Below are 13474 nucleotides of genomic sequence, written 5' to 3'. Positions count from 1 at the left end.
ACAGCGTTGCTACCATCTCAAATCAAAATACTGTCCAAATTCTCTACATAACTGAATAAAATACTGCTGGAAAAATTCTGACATCTATAAAGTTAGTCTTTACAAACCTTCATCTTGTGTTCTTTTACTTTGTCACTGATGCCCACTGCCCTCAAAAATCTTTCTGTGTTCTCCAAGCACTCCTGAGATAATACTGTGAAATTATGTACTATGTCCATTTATGAGGCCATCTGATTCAGAAACAGGTGAAATCTTTATTCTTTATTAGATTATTTGTGTATAAAATGACATTGCTTCCTGTGAGCAGAACACCAAGGCACCTTTTCAAACACCAGATATATACCTGACAAAAAAGAAGAGGAAAGCATAGACACTGTGCTATGCCAAATACAAACTAAAAATTAAGAAGATCAATAAAATAATTCAAGACACATCACCTAGGGCAATCCAAAATCACAAAGAAATTCTCAAAACATCAAAAACAGGAAGCTAGCCAAGTTAGCATAGCCTCTTGAACATGGTATCTCAAAATAATTATTTGAAACTAAACGTATATTAGTGAAACTAAATTAATTTCCTAACACAATATTGTCTTTTAAAAAGGATGAAAAAATTTCCACTTCTAACTGTATTTTTTTTTAATGTTTATTTATTTTTGAGAGTGGGGAGAGGGGCAGAGACAGAGGGGAAGAGAGAGAGGGGGAGAGAGAATCCCAAGCAGACTCTGTGCTATCAGCTGCAGAGTCTGACCAGGGCTCTATCTCATGAACCGTGGGATCATGACATGAGCTGAGATCAAGAGTCGGACGCTCAACCGAGCCACCCAGGTGCCTCCTAAACTGTATTTTTAAAAATGCTGAAGCGTTCATATCACTGACAGCACATATTGTTGTGCAAGATATACCTGACAAACCTGGGGCACTATGACATTCTTGAACATTTAGAGATACTCTGAGGGAGAAAAGAACTCAAATGTATTGGTCAATAGAGACAAACATGAAATGCTATTACAACTCCAGAAAGGTCCCAAGAGTCAATGAAGATTATTTTTGTGAAGACAGGTTATACAATGAGACAATAATCTAATGTATCATTTCCTTGAAATGAAATCCCCTCCCAAGTTTGCAGCATCACCATTCTTGTAATTATCAAACTAAAAACTTGTGAAAGAAGATATTAAAACATAACGTTGTATATTACTTACTTTGAAGAGGCACAAGGAAGATGATGAGGCAGAGGAAAGAAACATAATGTGAAGTAGAGAACAGAAACTTAATTCCTAAGAAAACTAAGGTTACATTAAATTATGGCCCAACTGTTGAAATGCATCTTATTTTCTGTCAGCTTGCAGTATGATATAAAAGTGCACATAGCAGTTAAAAAAAGAATACCTCCTGAGCAACTCAGAAAAGTGGTTTTAACAAAATCCCTAAAAACAAAGCTCTAGTTCTCACTGAGGGACTTCAGAAGTAACCTCTTGTCTGGCAAAAGTTGTGGGCAGGCTTTCCAAAAGTTCATAGAACCATCTAACTTTTTTTTTTTAATGTCGTTATTTTTTTTCTCAGTGGTTTTTAATTTTTTTTTTAATTTACATCCAAATTAGTTAGCATATAGTGAAACAATGATTTCAGGAGTAGATTCCTTAATGCCCCTTATACATTTACCCATCCCCCCTCCCACAACCCCTCCAGTAACCCTTTTCTCCATATTTAAGAGTCTCTTATGTTTTGTCCCCGTTTTTATATTCTTCTTGCTTCCCTTCCCTTATGTTCATCTGTTCTGTATCTTAAAGTCCTCGTATGAGTGAAGTCATATGATATTTGTCTTTCTCTGACTAATTTCGCTTAGCATAATACCCTCCAGTTCCATCCACGTAGTTGCAAATGGCAAGATTTCATTCTTTTTGATTGCTGAGTAATACTCCGTTGTGTGTGTGTGTGTGTGTGTGTGTGTGTGTGTGTGTGTGTGTGTATATACACACACACCACTTCTTCTTTATCCATTCATCCATTGATGGACATTTGGGATCTTTCCATACTTTGGCTACTGTTGGTAGTGCTGCTATAAACATTGGGGTACATATGTCCCTTCGAAACAGCACACCTGTATCCCATGGATAAATATCTAGTAGTGCAATTTCTGGGTCATAGGGTAGTTCTATTTTTAATTTTTTGAGGAACCTCCATACTGTTTTCCAGAGTGGCTGCATCAGTTTGCATTCCCACCAGCAGTGCAAAAGTGTTCCCCTTTCTCTGCACCTTGCCAACATCTGACATTGTCAGAGTTGTTAACTTTAGCCATTCTCACTGGTATGAAGTAGTATCTCATTGTGGTTTTGATTATATGTCCCTGATGATGAGTGATGTTGAACATTTTTCATGTGTCTGTTAGCTATCTGGATGTCTTCTTTGGAAAAGTGTCTATTCATGTGTTTTGCCCATTTCTTCACTGGGTTATTTGCTTTTTGTGTGTTGAGTTTGATAAGTTCTTTATAGATTTTGGATACTAACCCTTTATCTGATATGTCATTTGCAAATATCTTCTCCCATTTTTTGGTTGCCTTTTAGTTTCGCTGATTGTTTCCTTTGATGTGCAGAAGCTTTTTATTTTGATGAGGTCCCAACAGTTCATTTTTGCTTGTTTCCCTTGCCTCCAGAAACATGTTGAGTAAGAAGCTGCTGTGGCCGAGATCAAAGAGGTCTTTGCCTGCTTTCTCCTCGAGGATTTTGATGGCTTCCTGTCTTACATTTAGGTCTTTCATCCATTTTGAGTTTATTTTTGTGTATGGTGTAAGAAAGTGGTCCAGGTTCATTCTTCTGCATGTCGCTGTCCAGCAGCACCACTTGCTGAAGAGACTGTCTTTATTCCATTGGATATTCTTTCCTGCTTTGTCAAAGATTAGTTGGCCATACGTTTGTGGGTCCATTTCTGGGTTCTCTATTCTGTTCCATTGATCTGAGTGTCTGTTCTTGCGCCAGTACCATACTGTCTTGATGATTACAGCTTTATAGTATAGCTTGAAGTCCGGGATTGTGATGCCTCCTGCTTTGGTTTTCTTTCTCAAGATCGCTTTGGCTATTTGGGGTCTTGTCTGGTTCCATGCAAATTTTAGGATTATTTGCTCTAGCTCTGTGAAGAATGCTGGTGTTACTTTGACAGGGATTGCATTGAATATGTAGATTGCTTTGGGTAGTATCGACATTTTAACAATATTTGTTCTTCCTATCCAGGAGCATGGAATCTTTTTCCATTTTTTTGTGTCTTCTTCAATTTCTTTCATAAGCTTTCTATAGTTTTCAGTGTATAGATTTTTCACCTCTTTGGTTACATTTATTCCTAGGTATTTTATGGGTTTTTGTGCAACTGTAAATGGCATTGATTCCTTGATTTCTCTGTCGCTTCATTGTTGGTGAATAGGAATGCAACCGATTTCTGTGCATTGATTTTATATCCTGCAACTTTACTGAATTCATGAATCAATTCTAGCAGTTTTTTGGTGGAATCTTTTGTGTTTTCCATATAGAGTATCATGTCATCTGCGAAGAGTGAAAGTGTGACCTCCTCCTGTCTGATTTGGATGCCTTTTATTTCTTTGTGTTGTCTGACTGCAGAGGCTAAGACTTCCAATACTATGTTGAATAACAGTGTTGAGAGTAGACATCCCTGTCTTGTTCCTGACCTTAGGGGGAAAGCTCTCAGTTCTTCCCCATTGAGGATGATATCAGCGTTGGGTCACTTGTATATGGCTTTTATCATCTCGAGGTATGATCCTTCTATCCCTACTCTCTTGAGGTTTTTTATCAAGAAAGGATGTTGTATTTTGTCAAATGCTTTCTTTGCATCTATTGAGAGGATCATATGGTTCTTGTCCTTTCTTTTATTGATGTGATGAATCATGTTAATTGTTTTGCGGATATTGAACCAGCCCTGCATCCCAGGTATAAATCCCACTTGGTCGTGGTGAATAATTTTTTAATGTATTGTTGGATCTGGTTGGCTAGTATCTTGTTGAGGATTTTTGCATCCATGTTCATCAGGGAAGAACCATCTAACTTTTATACATATGGAATTACCTTTGTAGAGTTAAAGGCAATTCTAAAATGGCAGTGGTGGGGGTGGTCAGAGGAAAACCTGTCAAAATTATTGAGCACATACCCAGCAGTAGGCACTCTATAAGGCACATAAAACTAAAGTTATATGTGTATTATTCTAGTCATTTTATTTTGCTCTCACATATACACATGTATACATGAAAAATATTTAGAATATCTATAGTTTCATTAATAAATTATATTCTACGTATAATTCAGTCACTTGCATTTTTCATTTAATATTATGTTTTTGAGATCCAAGCATATAAATATGACTATCAACCTAGTTCATTTCTGTTAATACCTATATGGTATAATATGAAAATGCTCCATATTATTTAGATATTCCAACAGTGATGGACATCTGCTTACAATTATATATTACTAGAAATAATGTTGCAATAAATATCCTTCCAGGCTACTCTGTCTGCATGTGCAAGAGATGTTCTACAGCAGGGACAAACTACAGCCCACAGGCCAAATCTGGTATGTCACCTGTTTCTGTATGTCCTGTGAGCTAAGAATAAGAATGGTTTGGGGGTGCCTGGGTGGCTTGGTCGGTTAAGCGTCCGACTTCGGCTCAGGTCATGATCTCATGGTCCGTGAGTTCGAGCCCTGCGTCGGGCTCTGTGCTGACCGCTCAGAGCCTGGAGCCTGTTTCGGATTCTGTGTCTCCCTCTCTCTCTGCCCCTCCCCCGTTCATGCTCTGTCTCTGTCTCAAAAATAAATAAACGTTAAAAAAAAAATTAAAAAAAAAAAAAAGAAGAATGGTTTGTAAATGTTTTAATGGTTGAAAAAACAAATGAAAAAGAGAATAATATTCATGACAAATGAAACATATAAATCTCAGATTTTAATGTCTATAAATTTTTATTTGAACACATTCATTTGTTAATGTATTATCTGTTATTGCCTTTGCACTAGAACAGCAGAGTATTGGCAACCAAGACCGTATGACTTATAAAGATTAAAATATTTACTATCTGGTCCTTTATAGGAAAAGTTTGCCAACTCCTGTTTTAGAGTAACTATTTAAAGATGGGACTTGCTGGGTCATAACTTACACACTTTTAAATTTTGCTAGAAACAACCAAATTGCAATGCAAAGGAACTATATCAATTTATCCTGCCACCAGAAATGTGTAAGTTCCCATTTCCCTCCATCATCACTACTTAATATTCTAAAACAGTATCTCATTGTTTTAATTTATATTTACCTTTTAAAAACGTATCTAAATGGTTACTGCACAAGAGTCTTTCCTCTTTTCCAAATATATTTCTTTTGGTCATTTTTCTATTTGGCCTGTCTTTTTTTTTTTTTTTTTTTTTGTATCAATGTGCAGATTTATTTACATAAACTGGATAGAGTTCTTTGACATACATGTCACAAATAATTTCATTCACACTTTCTCTTAACTTTGTTTACATTTTTATTATATATGATATTTTAATTTGTTGCAGTAAACTTTATCAATCCTTTTTTTATTTTCTAAGCTTTGGGTAGCATGTCATCTTTCCCTATTATTTCTCTACTCAAGTGTGTGGGTTTTTTTTAATGTTTATTTTTGAGAGAGAGTGTGCACAAGTGGTGGAGGGGTGAGGAGAGGGACAGAGGTTCCACAGCAGACTCTGTGCCAAAAAACAACAGCCCAACGCAGGCTCAAACCCACAAATCGTGAGATCATGCCTTGAGCTAAAGTCGGACACTCAACTGACTGAACCACTCAGGCACCCCTATACTCTTACTGAGTTTAATAATTCTGGAATGATAGATTCTCTTAGATTTTCTATTATATAGTCTATAAAAAAAAAAAAAAAAAAAACAGGGGAAGTTTGTCTCTTCCTGATTCTTACACCTGCTATCTTTTCCCTTGTCTTCTCTGTATTAGTTGGGACTTCCTCTACAAATGATCAATTGATGAAATTATAGCCATGTATCTTTATTCTGTCTGAATGTCATTGAGATGCTTCTAAAGATTCACTCTAAAGTATAATGTTTGTTGGTGGCTTTAGATACATGGCCTTTATTAAGTCAAGGCAGCTCCTTTTTATTTTTCAGTCATGTTGCTTTTTTTCATCGCTGATTGATGAATTTTCATCAAATGTTTTCTCTGTATCAACTGAAACAATTATAAAATATTTCTCATTTAACATATTAATATTTTGAAATACATTAATATATTTTTAAATCCTAAACCATTCTCTCAATTTTAAGAACTTCCATTTGGTCAGGAAGTATTTTTATTTTATACATCACTGGATGTGACTTTTATTTAAGATTTGTACATCTGTGATCATAAGTGAGGCTGGCACTGTAATTTTTCATACTCCTCTTATCTAGTTTGGTTTTAAAATTAACTAGTTCCACTAAATGAGTTAGGTAGCATGCTTTCTTTTTTATCCTGTTCATAGTTTCAGCCCCACACGTGTCTGATAGATACCAGAGGTAAAAAGACATTTAAGTTGGCAGTTTGTTGGGAGAAGGTACATTTTTTTTTTTTTACAACCGAAAAAAAAGCAACTATTTTTTTACTTACTTTTTTCCTAAATTCCCTCTAAATATAACTTTAGCCACATTCCAAGCGATCCTGTGCCCTTATACTGAATTTCACATACACAGCACATTTTGGGGTTTTGTTTTTAATTTAATATGACCACCTACTCTTTCAAATGGGGTATTTGGTCTAATTATCTTTAATTTCATAACTGATATAGCTGGATTTCTAACTACTATTTTCTATTTCCCATCTTTTTGATGTTACTTTTTCTTTCTTTTCTTCTTTTGAATTAACCAAATATCTTATTAATTCTTTTCCCTTATTAACGTGATAGTGATACATATATTTACATTATAGTGGTTACCTGGGACATTAGAACACCCAACTTTGACTTGTTAGTCTAATCAAGCTGATTACTTTTACCATTTCTCCAATAAGAATAGCATTTTACATTTCCATTTATTCCTCTTTTGTATTATTATTATATATTTTAATTCTACAAATATTTTTAACTCAATGAGTTGTTTTTTTGTTTTTGTTTTTGTCTTAATAATATGAGATTATGTTAAATGATATACTGACCTATTCTGACTCTCTTCACTCCTTACTGAATTTCTCTGTTTCCCTTTAAGACCATTTTATTTCTGGCTGAAGAACTCCATTTATTTATATTTTAGCTCAGGTGCACTGGCAACAAATCTCCTGTTTTATCTGTCTGAAAACATCTTATTTCACCTTCATTTTTGGAAGATACTTTTGTTGTGTAAAGAATTACAGATTAGAAGTTTTCTTCCTTTCAGCACTTTAAACATGTCATTCTATTGTTTTTGGTTTCTACTGTTTATGTCAGTATTAAAGGTAATGTCTTTTCTTCTCTCATGGACTTTTAAGATTTTCCTCTATGATTTTTCAGCATTGATGTGCCAAGTTGTGGTTCATCTAGCTTAGGGTTAGCAGAGTTAGATGAATGTGGTTTGAAGGGTTTCCATAGTTTTGCTCATTATCTCTTTAACTATTGATTCGTCTCTATTATCAATCTGTCCCCTAAGACGCTATACATGCTATAGCATTTTACTGAATCTACTATGTTTCTTACTTTCTTTTCTATTTGTTTCTTTCTTCCTTTCTCTGCTTCAGCATGGATATTTTCTATTGACTTGTCTTCAAGTACACTAATCCTGTTTTCTGATATATCCAATTTGTTATTAAGCCATTCATTGAGTTTAGTTCAGACACTACATTTTTCAATTTTAGAATGTTCACTTGTTTTATATATATTCATATTCTCTGGTGTTTCTCTATCATTCATCTGTTTTCAAGAATTATTTTTCCTTTTTTCTTAAACATATTAAATACATGGTTTAATATGAACTTGTAAGGTTCTTACCTACTAACTCCAAGTTCTGGATCACTTCTGGATCTGCTTCTATATTATGATTTGTTTTGTTTTTGTTAATATATGGTCATAGTGTCCTGTCTTATATGCGCCTAATTTTTGATTGATGGTATATAGGACACTTCATAATTAAAAATAAAAAACCTATTGACAATGCTATTTACCAACTGAAAAAATCCACATTTTCCTCTGCTAGGCAGCTGGAGAGTAGTGATCTGATCACTTCCATTTAACCAGAGATTGAGTTGAATTATGACTGCCTTACGATTTTGTTAAGATTCATTTTACCTCTAATTTGTCCCTATCTTATGGTAAAGACATTCAAGGTTTAAACTGAAGCCTGGCAGGTCTTTAGTAGACTACAGAAAATTCCACCATGCTTTTGAAAGGTTTCTGGCTTAGATTTTTGTCCCTTATCCTGTGCAACTTCAGAACTGGCACTCCAGGCCCACTGAACTGCCAAAAGCTATACTGGTCACTCTGTCCCCATAAGTGACCCTTATCAGAGGCCAAACCTAGATTCCTCTAATGTTGAGGTGAATAACTTTCTTCTGTAAAGGACCAGAGAGTATTTTAGGCTTTTTGGCCATACAGTCTCTGTCAAAACTACTCAACTCTGCCATTATAGCATGAAAGCAGCTATGGACAATACGTAAATGAATGAAGGAATAAATATGGTTGTTTTCCAATGAAACTTTATTTACAAAAACAGATAGCTGGACAGATTTGGCCAATGGGCTGTAGTTTGCCAATTTCTGTTCCTGTTGCACTGAAAATCAGTAAGTATACCCAATGGGAAAAGTAACTATAAATTATGTGTCGATTCACCACCATCCCCATAACTGTCATCCCTCAGCTGGTATGTTCCTTGGGAGCTCTCACCCTTAAGATCTTTATCTTCTCCAAATTACAAAACTAATAAATTCAGCTCTAGTTTTCAAGAGGTTTCCTGCTTAGCAGTTAGGTTTACTTTAGTTTCAGAACTTGAGAGAAATATTTTGAAAGGGAAACTGGTTTTGTGATTGAGTGACAACTGTGTCACTCTAGCTTCAAACAATCACCAAAAATTCTGGTTTCTCTATCCACAAGCAATGACCCACTTCCTGGACCAAACTCAGATTCTCAATTTCTGTCCTACTCCGCAAATCAGTAAATTAACCCAGTGGAAAGTGGCTACAGATCTTCAGCTCACCTCTGAGAAGTTTTCCCAAATCTAGATTTTTAGCTTCTTGTCCTCATTGCTTCTGTACTTCTCTGATGTCCTTAAAAATATTATTTTTGCCTGGTTTTTCTAGTTGTTCTTGGTGGGATCATAAGCCTGTTGTGAATTATTTCATCCTATCCAGAATCAGAAACTGTATATACTACTTTTGATGTTTAATATTTTCATTATTACTCATTTCTGTTTTTTTAATTTACATTGATATTTTATTTATTCTAAGAATTACTCAAAGTATGTTTTAGAATTTCTACACATATATATTTTAAACAGTTCTCTTTTTTGTTATTGATTGTAACAATTCTGTGGTGATTAAAAAAAGTTCCATAAGATTCCAATACTTTGTAGTTTTAAGATGTGCATTTTTGGCCAACTATGGGTCAACTTTTTAAAATATTACATTTGGTGGGTGCGCCTGGGTGACTCAGATGGCTAAGCGTCTGATTCTTGGTTTCGGCTCAAGATGATGATCTCACAGTTCGTGGGTTCAAGCCCTGCATCAGGTTCTGTGCTGACAATGCAGAGCCTACTTGGGATTCTTTCTCTTCTCTCTCTCTGCCCCTCCCCCACTCATGCTGTCTCTGTCTCTCTCAAAAAAAAAATTATATTTGGGCTTCAGAAGAATGTTTGCTAATTGCTGTATCTATCAGATCAAGCTTGTTAATCATGTTGCTCATATCTTTAATTTTAAAAACTTGGGGGGAAATCATTTGTCATTTTCTAAAAAAAAAAAATTCTTATAATGCGATGTTGAAATCTTTGTCTACAATGGTGAATTTATGAAATTCAAGTATGCAAATTAAAAAAATATAGTTATGTTATTAAGTAACTGAAAGTTAACATGCTTTTAAACTTTCTAATGAGTTAAACTTTTAATCATTAGTTACCCTCTTTATGCTTCCTAATGCCTTTTCCTTAAGTCTATTTGTCCAATATTAATACAGTCATATAAGCTTTTTTTTCCTTAGCAGTTGCCTGGTTATCCTTTTATTGTTAGCTATTTAATGTCATTATGTTTTATGTCTGTAGTTAGATTTCTTTTTATCCTAATATGATGATCTGTTTGGTTTTTTTTTTTTTTTAATGTTTATTTATTTTTGAGAGAGAGAGAGAGAAACAGTGTGAGCAGGGGAGGGGCAGAGAGAAAGGAACACACAGAATCTGAAGCAGGCTCCAGGCTCTAGCTGTTGGCACAGAGCCTGGTGCAGAGCTTGAATTCATGAACTGTGAGATCATGACCTAAGCCAAAGTCAGATGCTTAACTGAATGAAGACACCTGGGCGTCCCTGGTAATCTCTGTTTTTAAAATTAATTTAAATTAAAAAATAAAAATTAATTAAAATTGAGTAAAATTAATTTATTTAAATTTATTTTTATAAGCAAACATAATCATAATTATTTATCTTCTTAGTTTGTAATTTCTATTTTTTCTGCCTTTTCTTGTTTCACATTCACTTCTTTGTGGCCCCCACATTGATTTTTTTTTAATTCCATTTTTTTCTCCTGTACCATTTTTATCTTATTTCCTCTATTTCTATTAATTTAGTGGTCATTCTCAAAATGTAAAATGCATACATAACTTGTTGTCTAAAGCTATTAAAACTTACCACCCTTCTCCCCCTCAAAAAAACCTCAAAATACTTTAAAACCACCTCCTCTCCTTCTTATGTATTATTGTTATTAAATACACTAGTGCTTCAATTTATCTTACTTCCCCAATTATCATCATCACTGTTATCATAATTGTAAAACATACTCAATTTTTTGTTAAATTAACTACCATTTTACTACCACTCAGACCTCTTTCCCAGCTCCTTTGCCTTTTTCAAGAAGTATATCTCCTTTAGACATTGTTTAAGTAAGGTGTATTGATTTAAAATACTCAGCTTTTGCATGTTTGAAAATGTCCTTATTTTTTGTTCATTCTTTAACCATAGTTTAGTTGTATAATCATTGTATACACAATTTAGTTGTATAATTTTAAGCTGAGTTATTTCCTTAAACTTAACTACCCACAAATAGACTCACAGTTTTTTCTCCTCTCACAGAAAGCCATTCTAACTTAGAACTCTAGATTTCTATATCAATAATTATCATTTAGGGAGCCTGGCCTTCCACATTTACTTACCCCTTGGATTTTAGCTCCTTACATGTTTTCCTCCAACAGATTTTCCTATTACTGAGGAAAGTGGAGCTTCCTATTGGGAACCACTGTTCAGCAATGGGCTCTCATAAATACTTTCTGCCTCACAGATAGATAGAAAGGCCTGCAGCAAAATAAAGCATGGTTCCTTGTAAAAGCATTTTTGAATTATGGTGTATCTGGACATGTCATGGGTTGGCTTTAAGAGAGGGACCCAACTCATCCATATTCCTTTCATAGTAAGTTTAAGTAAACATAGGGAGACAAAGGGTCTGAACTTGTTGCCAAACGCCTAGGAAGTTGCATGTTTGGAACACAAGCTGCAACTACCTAGAAACATTGTACATTGTACAAAACTGAACCTGTGCAGCACTCCCAATGAATAAGGGGATGCCACCAGTTCTGGTTCAATCTAGAAAAAGCCAGAAACGCCATTTATCAAACTGTGTTGTTTCCATTTAACTACTTTCTTGGTAGCTCAGCTATGTATTTAAAAGTGTGTATGGGAGGGGGGCTGTTTGTCTGTTTTGTAATTTATAGCACATCTAGGTATTTCATAACAGAAGAGTTTTTTCCCCCCATAAAAATGCAGTCAGCAACAATTCTGAAAATGAAGTCAATTGATTGTTCTTTAACTTCAAACCACCTCTCTAACTCATTTGTATTCATTTCCTATTTTTGGAAAAGTGATATGTATCTAATTCTGAATATTACAGGGTATTATTTTATTGAGAAATGTTTCCTTCTGATGAAATTTCAAACTATGAATGCCAAAGGCCATTAAAGTCAAGTTGCGTTTTTACATCTAAGGTCTCAATGGGATTTCTCATATTCAGAGCCAACTTACTGGCAACTTTCATGTACTCTTTATTACTAGAAGTTACCTAATTTCTAGATATTCAAGGTTTTATTATGTCCAATTTTCAACAAATGAGAAAGAAAAAACTACTCTTAACACTAAAATCATACAAGATATATTTTAATCATTTCTGTGACTTAGAAGACTTATTACAGTGTTTTTGCATAATAGAGAGAAATCATTATGAACATTAGTTACTTTTTAAAGCATAAGTTAAGCTCTCTCTATCATTAGATACAAAGATTTAAAGGTATATATCATGTTTATACAAAGCAATTAGCCAGTCACAACTCCTTGTATTGCAAGCAACAGAAGCTGAGGGTAGAATTTCTAAGCCACAGATTACTTACACTCATGATCTATGCCTCACCATAGAGCTCATTATTACCTGCTTCAGTACCTTACAGCAAAGAGCAAGAGTGCCCTACAGCATGCAGTCTTTGAATCAACTAACAGAAATCTAAAATACTGTGTTCCTACTCCATCTCTCACTATACTTATGTTTAATATACATATATTTGGTATAAAAGTAAACACTTACAAAATCATATATACTAATTTTAGTACAACCCAGTTTAAACTGCCTACCAAGTGTCTGAATCTCTGACTGACAGTATTGTTCAGACCCACTAAACTAGCCCACTACTACTCAGTGTGATCCAAACTAATTCTCAGCCAGCATCCACACTTACTATTATCATGTGACAAATTCATGTATTCTGAGATCATATCCTTTGAACTGTTATTTCATTAATTTTCATTTGTTTATCACTTTAGATAAATCATATTAGAAAACATCAATTAACATTAGAAGCTGATCCCATAAGATGAAGAACAAAGAAAGGCTCTTAATATCCAAGTTAAAATGAGGTTGATCAATCTTACAGAAAAAAAAAAAATCTGTAACAATATGCATGCTTTCCTTAGTATAGGTACTTTCAGAATAATATGTAAAAATTTTATAGAATTAAAGAAAGGACAAGTCTGGAATATTATTGAGTATAACAAGAACTTTGTATAACTGAATCTCAAACAAAGATGGAGAATGACAGAACTAGTCAATGTTGCATAGATTAAAGTTGTTTGCAGCTCAAATAAAAATTACTAATAAATGTTTGTTTCATGAAGAAACAATATGTTCCCTTTCTCACATAAATATTTAATAACTATACTACCAAGACATAGTCAAAATCAAACATGTTTTCAATTTCCTGGTTTTTATTTTTATGACAAAATTAATTTTAAAAGAAGCATTTTTAATTACTTGT

At 34.2% G+C, this 13474-nt stretch overlaps 1 protein-coding gene across 1 annotated transcript in view; it reads right to left on the bottom strand.

The window, feature by feature from the left end:
• PIGK (phosphatidylinositol glycan anchor biosynthesis class K) overlaps positions 1-13474 on the bottom strand; it is a 123264-nt gene that overhangs the window by 46904 nt on the left and 62886 nt on the right. The gene's annotated exons all lie outside the window — the stretch shown is intronic.

The sequence above is a fragment of the Panthera onca genome, chromosome C1 (assembly GCF_046562875.1).
Source record: "Panthera onca isolate mPanOnc1 chromosome C1, mPanOnc1 haplotype 2, whole genome shotgun sequence".
Lineage (NCBI taxonomy): Eukaryota > Metazoa > Chordata > Mammalia > Carnivora > Felidae > Panthera > Panthera onca.
The sequence above is the reverse complement of the archived record's forward strand: the minus strand, read 5'-3'. Positions and strand labels throughout refer to the sequence as shown.